Source organism: Sceloporus occidentalis, unplaced genomic scaffold (genome assembly GCF_023333645.1).
Source record: "Sceloporus occidentalis isolate IW3139 unplaced genomic scaffold, rSceOcc1.0.p SCAF_46, whole genome shotgun sequence".
Taxonomy (NCBI): domain Eukaryota; kingdom Metazoa; phylum Chordata; class Lepidosauria; order Squamata; family Phrynosomatidae; genus Sceloporus; species Sceloporus occidentalis.
The window spans coordinates 3948322-3960576 of NW_028317026.1; positions in this window are offsets into that span (position 1 = coordinate 3948322).

Below are 12255 nucleotides of genomic sequence, written 5' to 3' on the forward strand. Positions count from 1 at the left end.
TTTAAAAAAAAAATTAAAATATAAAAAACATAGTCATTGATATTATTCTTTCATTTCTATGATAAATAAAACACTTGATAGCAATATCTAGAATCAATAAAAAAACACAGTATAGATCAAATAAACAACACATGTAAACAGCACTTGCATCACCTGAATAAGACATACAAACCCTATATATTTGCAGGTATACATAAATAATGTATAGAAACATGGCATAGCAGGTATAGATCAAAAGAATAACACACAAACCCAGTTTTGCTGGTATAGATCAATTGAAAATCACATGTTCGGTATGACATGCCGGCACCGCAACTGAGCTAGATACCTTGCGGAGGAGACGGAGGGGCACCGAGCGGTTGCTGGAAAGTTCATGAGCGGCCCCTCTCCTCCACGTCAATTAAAAAAAGGACGGTGTTTTTCAATTAAGCTGCATGGGACCCGGGCCATCCAGGACATGTCACCTAGTGGTGCCCCTACTGCCATGGCTCCCTGTGGCTGACTGTAGACAAGGACCCTCATCATTTACCACTTTTGAAGCCAGCGGCCACCTGATGTCATAAGTGCAGTCAATGACTGGATATGTGAGTAGAGTAGCAGAAAACATACACAACAATATAAATAAATATATACATAATTATGTTTGTACATGTACTGTGCCACATAATAAACTTCCTACACAGTCACTATGGTTTGAAAGGATATTCGTCTGAAAAGTGAATAGGGTAATTAATTTGAAGCATAGATCAAACGTATCCTTTGCAATTTAATAAGCCACTGCAAAAACATAAAAGCTAGGACCGCATCCCTGTCATCAAACATAAGAACATTTCTTGCTTTTTATTCTAGGTCTTGACATCACCTACAGCTGCTGATTTACCAGAATGTCTTGGTCAGAAGATACACACACTGGCAACTTTATCAGGTACACCTGTTCAATTGCTTGTTAACACAAATAGCTAATCAGCCAATCACATGGCAGCAACTCAATGCATTTAGGCATGTGGACGTGGTCAAGATAATTTGCCGAAGTGCAAACCGAGCATCAGAATGGGAGAGAAAGGGGATTTAAGTGACTTTGAATGGCATGGTTGTTATCGTCAGATGGGTGTCAGTATCTCAGAAACAGCTGATCTACTGGGATTTTCATGCACAGCCATCTCTAGGGTTTACAGAGAATGGTCCGAAAAAGAGAAAATATCCAGTGAGTGGCAGTTGTGTGGAAGAAAATGCCTTGTTGATGAATGAAGGTAGTTCTGAAGGCAAAAGGTGGTCCAACGCGGTACTAGCAAGGTGTATCTATTAAAGTGGCCATAAACGAAGCCCAGTACATATCCACAGCAGTGGATATAAGTCAGTACATAACAAATAAAAAAATCAGCAACAAAACACTGTTTTGTACAGAGAAACCACTCAGTCCATCAGCTATCCTAGCTGGCATAATGGCTTCTCTTTGCTGCATTAGACTGATCCCCTTTTATACTGTCACGGAGCTGGCTAGTCTGTCCGACTACCTCCGCTGACTTATGCTCCCTTAGCACAATGCTCTTTCCCCCGGTTCCCTGTCACTAGCCGAGACTCAGTATAGGGTATAAACAAAATGAAGACTACTTTATTTTTCACACACATTGCTGGATATAGCTAGCAAAGCACACATTGACGTCGATTAAGATATTGGGGTACAAACTGTCCCCTTAATCTGCAGGGTCAGTAAAGGGATTAACAATACAATGGAGTCCCAACCTCCATTATCTATTACTGAACGAAATCAGTTCCAGGGTTTGGCCGGGGTAAATCTCTGTAGTGGTGGAACTGGGGGTGTGGACTGACTTATACAACATATTACTACACCATGGGGTGGGGGTCTGACATTAAACTAGAACAATGGCGGTCACTTCCTGGTTGCATTTCCTGGCTGTCTAACAGAGATAAACCCCTCAGCAAATGATGACATGATATACTTCTGGTGGTAGACACAGAAGTCTTTACAAAGCCAGGGCCCATAGTCAATAGGGAGGAGGCTAGCTGTCAGGCCTCTCCAGTGGCCCCTCTGATGGAAGGTTCCGTCACATATACGTTGCCTTCTCAATGCCTTCAATAAGTCCACACATGTGGAGCTCCTGTCTAGAATACAAGCTCTGGACTGGAATTTAACAGCAATTAATGCTGTTGGAGCACTTGCCCACCCTGCTCTCCAGGTGATCTGCCTCAGGGACCCTTACCATGTTTTGCCAATTACCAGAAGTGTAGTTTGTATGCAAACCCAAATGTTTCCCTGGGCCACTTGTGTCTCGTCAGTATCCTGTGAAGCTTCACAGAGGATAGAGAAATATGCCCCTCCCCACAGGTGAGATTAGTTGCTCTAACACCCACTCTAACACCATACACCAACACATATACTGTATACACACACTCTATCTCCCTCTTCCTTCTTCCAGAATCCATAAGCTCACCTACAAAATGCATTTAAATGTCTTGCCAACAGAAGTCTGAATTTCAGCCAGTACCCTGTGGGGTTTAGGGGTGGTATTTTGTGGGTTCTTTGCTATTTTGTATTTAGCTGTATCTACTGTGTTCACTATTCAACTTTTCAAACATGGAAGGTGGGTTTTGGCATCAGAATGCAATAGCTAAGACATAAAAGGCAAACCAATATTAATAGTTTGCCCAACAGGCTGATAACCACAACCCCAGACATACAAACAGGCACCATCACAAAGATACTATTCTCATTTCTTTAGACATATGGAAGAAGACATCCACATAAATTCTGACTTACTCTTCAAACCTAGTTGGAGGCCTAAAATATGTTAATTACGTCTGAGGAACATGAATGTCCATAATTTTGATTAAATCACGATTCATTGTTGAATTTTTAGCTTATATATGGCGCTCGCTGTCTGTAATATAGTCATACAATGGCTGTATAGAAGACTAATTTTCATTTTAGAATCTCATACAGAACATTTTTTTGTGATGTTTACAAGAAAGGTAAAATGAAGATATTGCAATTCGAGATATTTCATAAACACCTGGAAATACACCTTGTCAGTAAAAGCGTAATATCTGTTAATATGACAGCTGATGAGCTGTATTTTAAACAAAACCCAAGCTCTCATTATTTTTCTAATGTGATACTGGGATAGAAGCCAAATTACTTTGCAACTTTATGGATTGCTTTTTGATGATCTGCCTTTAGGTGCACGGATTGCATTGGTTAGAAACTTTTTGGCAATGTATTATTCATTTTTAAACCTTGGCTGGTTCTTACTTCCAGGCAAATAAACAAAAATAAATGATAATGTGTTTATAGCCAGATTTGACATTCGTCCAGGCTCATTTGCTACAAGCACTATGGTAATTTACAGTCTAGCAGCACTGGAAGCTAGAAGGACTGCAAGGTTTATGTATTATAAACATTTCAATAAAGTCTTCAATGCATTTAAAAATTACCAATTTTCTGTTAATAAGCTTTACTTTTGTAATTACAATATACTATTCTGGGGTATTTCTAATTAACCAAGTGTGTTAAAAAAAAAAAATAGCACATAAAGTTAATTTTGTTGGGTATCATTCTGTTAATTATATTTTTCTACAATACTGAACTTCATTGTGATTTGAAATATTGAATGAAAGGCTTGATTTTATGTTTAACAAAAAAAAAAAATTCCTGCATGTCTGAACTTAAGCCTTGGGTTCAGGGGAGGGCTGGCAACTTCTGGCTTGGTATACAAGTAAGCCTAGATGGCCCCATGAGCCCCTTGCCCACCCTCTGGTAACTAAAATACGCACTGGCTTTTGGAGCATGCCCTTCATTGGTTCATGCCCTTCATTGGTTAATGCCAGTGGAGGCCCCTTCCGGCGACCAAAAGAGTGGCTCGTACAGACTTTTCACTCCTGGAACCTCCACAGGCCATATTTTGGCATCAGGAGTTAAAGGTTTCCCTTGCCCGGGCCAAGTTGATCAGAGCGGTTGTCTCAGACTCTATTGGTTGCCGTCAAGGGGCTCCTCTGGCATCAACCAATGAAGGACAGGTTTCATTTTTATATGTAGACAATTAAGCCAAGTAATTGATTGCTGTACTACAGCACGTTTGTAGACAACATAACCAGAAGGTGGTTACAAAAGTATATCTTGGCAACACAAAAAAATTATTTCTAACATACCCTTACATGCCAACAGCGTGGAATACCTTCAGAACGTAGCAGAATGTTGAACGGTTGCTGTGGAGCTGGGATCCAGATACACCGATACGGAATGGTCTCAGGAACTAACAACAAGAAATTATTTGATTAAAAGATACAGAAGATAAAAAAACATACACCGGTGGCCCGCGCCCGTTAGACCCAGTGATCTGGCAAATCATTTTGAGTCCTTTGTGCTACGTCCTGTTGGTAGTATATATCATTTACATATTGTTTGTATTTCACACTCATTGGGTGTGACGGGTGCGGTCAATGATGTATTTTTTTGGGCTTTATGTTTAAGTGAAGCAATAGTGGGGTTTTGTTTCTTAAGGTGGACCAGCAGCACTTTTCACTGGTTTTTGGGTTTTTTTATTGATTTTTTTACTTACTAATTTATTTATTTTGCGCATCACTCGTTGTTTATTTAAGAATAAAGACGTTTAATAATTTTTGTAATTCAAATTACAATAGTGAGAATTTAAATTGTAGTTAAAAGGAAAATATACTCCCTACCCAAGTTGTGAACATGATCAAACCCTTGCACAGATCCCAGTGTTTTCCATGTAATTGCCTTTTAATGCATTTGAGAGAAAAGTAGGAGTCATTTAAAATTATGCACAAAGTAACACAATCAAGCTGGTGTAACTGACTATTGTAGCGGGAAACGGCTGATTTTTAACCCCTTAACGCCAAATGACGTCCCAGGCACGTCCACCACAAACGGTCAGGTAACGACCAATGATGTGCCTGGCATGTCATTTCATTAACCAAGCTTAGAAAGTGATCTATGGCAGTGTGGCATATCTGGGGAGCAGAGTGGCATATCTGGGGGCAGGGTGGCATATCTAGGGAGCAGAGTGGCATATCAGGGGGCAGAATGGCATATCTAGGGGCAAAGTGGCATATCTGGGGGGCAGAGTGGCATATCAGGAGGGCAGAGTGGAATATCTATAAGTAAGGTGCTTTATGAATTAAACCAATGACTATTGGTTTTCCATATTTCTATTTGTATATAGCATATGCTGCATACCACTGATAGATACCAAAAATGTTTTACTATTCCACCAATGTGAATTTTTTCTTTAAAAATAAATTTTTATTTAAAAAAGCACCAAACCTTTAAGGGTGCAGCCTGTAATCTGGTGTGACCTGTAATTGGGCCGATGAATTAGAATTTTGTGAAATATGTCACATTAGATAAAACATCATGCTTAAAGGATCTGAACCTCTTGGTCTTCTGCACAGACATATTCAAAGGCTTTGCATTATTTGTGCGGGCGAAAAGGTGCATCAGGCTTTTTGTTATTTCTGTTCTTTCTTATTATCATTTTACTTGTTTTCCCTCAGTATCATCAGAGAAGTTAAAAAAGATGAACCGTGCTATGGAATTTGATCAGTGGCGTCGCTACAGGGGGGCAATAGGTTGATCCTTGCCCCCCCCTGTTGCCCCCCTGCCGAATTTGGAATAAAGTCACAATGCGACTTTAAATACCGTCTTTTTTTATTTATTTATTTTTAATGCGGAGGAGAGAGAGGGTGCGGCCCGCGTAAGATCGGAAGCCAGAGCAAATGATCTTACGCTGGCCGCACCTCGAGCCCTGCTACTTACCTGTGGGAGGGTCTTCTGTACTGCATAGAGGAAGCGGAACCTAGCAGAGTTCACGTGACATCACATGACTCTGCTCCAGTCCTGCTTCCTCTGTGCAGTACCAGAGAACGCAGAGGGAGGCCGCGCCCTCTGCTGAAGTCTGTGAGCGGCATCGAGGAGCTGCAGTGCAGGTAAGGGGGTGGGGAGGGTGTTTGAATGAGTATGTGTGATTGAGGGAATTAATCTGTGAATAAATGAGTATATGAATGAATGAGTGTGTGTGTGATAGCATGGATGTGTAAGTGCTGGAACCTAGGCATGATGGGACTGTGATTGCTGTTAGCAATCACACTCCTATCATGCCAAGTCAGCCAGTACATGCTGAAACCTAGCTAGCTGCCCCCTTGTGTATTGATGCTGCCAGCAGTATGGGGTCTACACATCACTTACAGCCACCCTGTACCAGCATGTACTGGCTGACTTGGCATGATAGGAGTGTACTCATGCCTAGGTTCCAGCATTTACTGGTTGGATGTGTAAGTGCTGGAACCTAGGCATGATGGGACTTTGATTGCTGTTAGCAATCACACTCTTATCATGCCAAGTCAGCCAGTACATGCTGAAAACTAGCTAGCTCCCCCCCTTGTGTATTGATGCTGCCAGCAGTATGGGGTCTGCACATCACTTACAGCCACCATGTACCAGCATGTACTGGCTGACCTGGCATGATAGGGGTGTAATTGCTAACAGCAATCACAGCAAGCACAGTCCCATAATGCCTAGGTACCAGCATTTACTGTTGCCTGGGTATGATAGGAGTGTGATTGCTGTGTGGGCAGTGTGGACGCCAGGGCTGGCTTTGGGGTGTGCAACCTGTGATCTATGCCTGTAATTTAGGGGGTTTTAAATATACCTTTTAATGATGTGTTTTTATGTGAATTCCAATTGATCTATACCTGCAAAGCTGGGTTTTTGCGTTATTCTGTAAATCCATATCTATATATTTCCATACATTATTTATGTATACCTGCAAATACAGTGTTTGTATGTCTTATTCAGTTGATTAATACCTGCAATGCTGTTTCCATGTATTTATTTGATCTATACCTGCGATGCTAGGTTTCATTTACTATTGTATACCTGCAAATACAGGATTTGTATGTCTGATTCTGTTTATTTGATATATACCTTCAGTGTTGAGGTCACAAGTGAATTTCAGTTGATCTATACATGCAAAGCTTGGTTTGTGTGTTAATGTGTTGATCTATACCTGCTATCGGCAACTGGGGCTAATATTAATATATATGGGCAGCAGGGGCATCAATACACAAGGGGCAAAAACACTAATGGGGGTATAAACGACAATGCAGAGCCTGTCCTCGGGTATGTGTGTATAGGTGTTGGTGTGGCACAGCCTGTCCTGGTGTGTGTTTGGGTGTTGGTGTGGCAGAGCCTGTCCTGGTGTGTGTGTTCGGTTGTCAGTGTGGCAGAGCCTGTCCTAGGATGTGTGTTTGGGTGTCAGTGTGTCAGAGCCTGTCCTGGTGTGTGTGTGTGTGTTTGGATGTGGGTGTGTCAGAGCCTGTCCTGATGTGTGTGGGTGTCTGTGTGGCAGAGCCTGTCCTGGTGTGTGTGGGTGTGTTTGGTTGTCGGTGTGGCAGAGCCTGACCTGGTGTGTGTGTCTGGGTGTCGGTGTGACAGAGCCTGTGTTGGTGTGTGTGTTTGGTCATCTGTTTCCTGGCACTTAACTTACAGTAGGAATTATTTCATTTATACTTATCTAGATATAAAATGCCCTCCTGAAGTTGTAGTGACTTCAGGGGACAAAACGTTCAAGGCCCTGAAATCATTTAGTGGAAAAGTTATTTATTGTGTTATAATATTTATTTCAAGGATTAGTCTCACTCAATTGTGGCTTCAGGCTTCCCATGTTGAAGAATGGTATCTTGTGTGCCCACCTATATATTGTTTCTAGAGTTGCCACTGAATTTGATAGCACTATATAAAACAAATAATAATAATAATAATGAACGTAAAACATTTGAAATAAAAGAGCCGCATACACCACCCCACGCAGCTTTCCCTTCAAACCACAATGCATTCATGAAGCACAACCACGGATATTATTGTTATATTTAAAGTGGATTTTTCAGTGCCATTTATTTTTAAGGCAATATACAACATGTATTAAAAAATAATAAACAGCATTTTAATTCAAGATTCATATGTTGTTATCTCAGTACGGTGGTAGCCGATTAACCAGAGAGCTGCGTTTCTGTATTAGAACGTTACAGACCGCGGCTTAAAGGTTCCTGGCTTTGCAACTGTACACTGCAAGACAAACACAGAAAAGGATTAATACATCAGTGATCTGAGGTCAACAAAAATAGCAGAGGTTCTCCGACAGCCTTAACAAAATGGTAAATTTGCTCAGAGCGGCTGCCTTTCATTGGTTGATGCCAGAGTAGCCTCCTGACGGATGTTGGGTATGTACCCAACTTTCCCAGGTTCCTCCAGGGATGGATAATTTATAGGGTTCCAAACGTTTTAAGATTTTCTAAAATACATTTTAAATGACGGCAAAATACACAGTCGATGATTAAGAACACTAACTTCTGCTTAAGGCTGCTACAAGACTGGGAACTGATGAACAGGCCAGTAAAAAGCATAGTTCATAGCCAAAAAATATAACTCTATGGAGGCAATGCTTTGTCCAGAACCCTTTTATCCAGAAAAAAGTGGCCTCCTTTCATCTGGTTCAATTTTTTTGGTCTGGGATAGCTGAAGACCCAAGTTGTTAGTTGATAGTGGTCATCTTTGATTGGTTTATGCCACAGTATCTGCCAAAGTTCACATGTAGGTAACGAGAGGCTCTAACATAAATTGCCATTCCATTGAGGTCAGAGCTGATGGAGGCTGTAGTTGGAGATGTGGGACCTTATTGGTGCTTGACTCACTTATGAATATTTTGGAGGGTGGTATTTCAAAACTTTACTGGCCACCTACAATGACAAACCATTAGAGATACCTTCATTGCTGCAAACTGAAAATGCATTAAGAATAAGTATATAAACATATAAATGTAGGTATTGGTCCCATTGCTTGGATCTTGAGTAAATGACCACAGACATACATACATATATACATACAGTACATACATACATAAACATATGTATCTCCTGAGCCAACAAAGGTAAGCAATAGGGAGGAGGTAAGGAGGTATTGGGGTGGGAAAGGAGAAAGGTGGAGAGCAGTGCCGGCCCTGCTATGGAGCAAAGTGGCAGAGTGGGACCATTGCCTTAGGCGGCACTTTTGAAGAGGCTGCACTTTGCCACCAAAAGCAGTAGTGTACCTAAAGGGTGCCAATGTTTCAGGGGCAGCAGTGGCAGAGTACGGCTTCTAAATGGGCAACGGTGGCACAGTATGGCTGCTACAGGGGCAGCAGTGGCACAGGCAAGCTGTTTTAGGGGCAGAAGCCTACCACGTCAATGTTTGGCTTAGTAAATATTGTAGTAATAGGGTTATGATGCACTACTTTCAATGTCTGGCTCAGTGTATAGTGGTGGGAATTATGCTGTACCATATCTATTTAGTAAATGTTATTTATTTAAATGAACAATTTAATTAACAATTTATTTCTATTTTTTTCCAGTTGACATACAGTTAAAAATGTGTGAAATAAATATTCATGTCAACATTAATTCTTTTGTGTGTGTGTGGGGGGGGCACATACAGGAACCTCCCCGGGTGCGAAATACTCTAGGTACGCCCCTGACTGGCATACATATTACTACACTCCCCCACTTACACCAATTTACACACTCGTGCTAATACACACATGAACACTAACCTACATACTCATGCTAACACAAATATACATTTGCACACACTAACAAACACTCTCCCACTAAAACACTCTCTAACACAAACTTAGATATTCATGCCACCACACACATACTCATTTATGCTAGCATACAAACACACATACATACATACATACTCCCTCTCTAACTCCCTTATCATCTCACTCTCTTACTCTCTCCCTCCTTTCCCCCCCTTGTCCTCATGCCTGGCCCACAGCCTTCTTTCTAGTTGGTCATACACACTCGCTTTTACTGTAGGTCACGTAATGTTGTGTTACATGACCTAATCGTTTTTCTGTATCTGCAGGCTTAAAGCAGCTTACAAAGAGCCAATGAACCTCCTTAGGCTGTGGGCCAGTGAGGAACAAAATCTCCTGTAGGCTTTTGACTAAAACTCTAGTTCAATATACAAATTCTAATTTAATATTTTTTTTTATTTTTCAATGTTTTACTGTGCAGCACATTTTTAAGCAATATCTTAAATTAAAATTTGTGTCTGTGGCATACACTAATTATGTATTATTTGCATACTTAAGAATTCTCTGTGTTTGACCCGGAGTCACTGTTTCCCCAGGTTTAGCAATAAGTTTCCTCCTTCTTTAAGCAGAGAAGCATGTTTGGCCTTGCCCATATGGGATAGCCCTACCTCTATGCACAGTTAACCCTGTCCCACTAGCTAATAGCTTTATGCGCTTCATAAACTTTCATAAAAAACAACTTAAAACACGAAAGTGCATGTAGTGGCTAAAGTGTGCTTTAAAAAATTGTCCACAATTTGTGTTCTGCAACCTTTTTTATTTTTCTACATTCTAATCTGTATTCCACAAAATACATGTATATTTTCTTTAGGGACAATAAATCAAGATTTTCACACAAATAGATTAGAAGCCTAAATGATTTCCCTTTTTCTTAAAAAAAAAGAAAATACTAAAAATACTTTTTGTAGAAAGATAAAAAAAATACAAATCAATGGTTATTTTTTGTCATTCAGATCCAAAATAAAAGAAGGACATTTTTCATATAACAAAAAACCTTTATGTTGTATTCTGGCAAAAACATACTACTTGACACAGACATTTTAAAGTGCCCATCTTGACCTTTGTATGTCAAATAATATCAATTTTAGCACTTCTGTGACCTTCTCTATTTGACTCTTGTTATTAAAGTAATCTATTCCCTACAGCAACAAATGTTAAACCAATTTGCAATTACAAATGAACTAGGACTCTTCTTATGATTCCTATTTTTTATGATTCATATGGAGGATGACATTGTAAGGGGTTATATATGTATTTCACTATTTGACATACACCCTTCAATATATGGTTCTTACGTCTTACTGTGAAATATAATAGGTCCTGCGATGAGAGCAATATATGAGCAAAAGCTGAATTACATCTTAACAACGGACTCTAATACTGTGCAAATGTTATGAGACACATTTTGTTGAACAAAATAATATATATTAGATGATAAATATAATAGGATGATTAAGGGACCAGTGACATCAGGTTTTGTACTTTAAACTAAATACATTCAATTTTTAAGCTTTTTTTTGTGTTACATACAGAGCTGCCAAACCCTTCCCTGTATCTCACTTCAGCATTCCCCCAATAGCTACATGCTTAAATCAATGAGATCCATCTCATCCCATAACATCAGCAATGCATAATGCAGGGTTGGCTTGCCTCTACACACAGGAGATGGTTGACCTAGTGGGCTGACAAAGTGTCTAAAGTGTGCAGTAGTATAAATGAAAAAATTGGCTTCTGAAACACCTTATTAATATTAACATTCAATGTACATAAAAGACATTGAGTGCATCAGTCATTCCCCTAGAAGACCCACCTATGGTTCAATGTGTTGCCTTTGATGGCTTGAACCTGATATAATATGATTGAATATTACTTTTTGGAGCCCCAAGGGCTCAATAGGTGTTTGACAAGACCAGGGGGTGAGGAATACGACTGTTGGTACCTTTTTGGTTAAGTTTCCTAAGAAAAACTTAGACATAATGCAGATATGATGTAATGCTTGTAACTTAACAATGCAACTAAAACTGCGTCCAGATGGTAAAATGTGTTTTTGATATACATAGGGACATTTATGTGACTCTCAAGGCTTGAGAGGTCAAACCAAAAAGCGAAAGTAAAAGAAAGCAGAATCTCTTAATAGATCTGCAATATCCTTCGAACAGAGAATGCTTTTGTTTGGCCCCAAAATGCCCCTGAAAATTAAGTATGTGGATGCAGAACACTAAATTGTGGGCAGTACATTTAGTATATTTTTCAATCGGGCTAATGGAGCCGTCTTCATAAACTCAATAAAAGAGTTATATATAATTGCATGGTGAATGTATGCCACCACCTAGTATAAAAGTGGCATTTGTTAAGACCAGACCAGGCTTCTTTTGTTGTCATAATCTCAGAATGTTATCAGCTGGCAATCATTGTTCAACAACATTTTGGCACTATTAGAGGATATGCATCATTTATTTATGTTGCTTTTTTTCAGTGCTTGTGTGGGGATCTAGACTTAATACAATGTACACAGTCTGAAAATGCCCCACAAAAGTATTTCTGTCCAAAAATTATACCTCATACATAGGTACTTTGATAA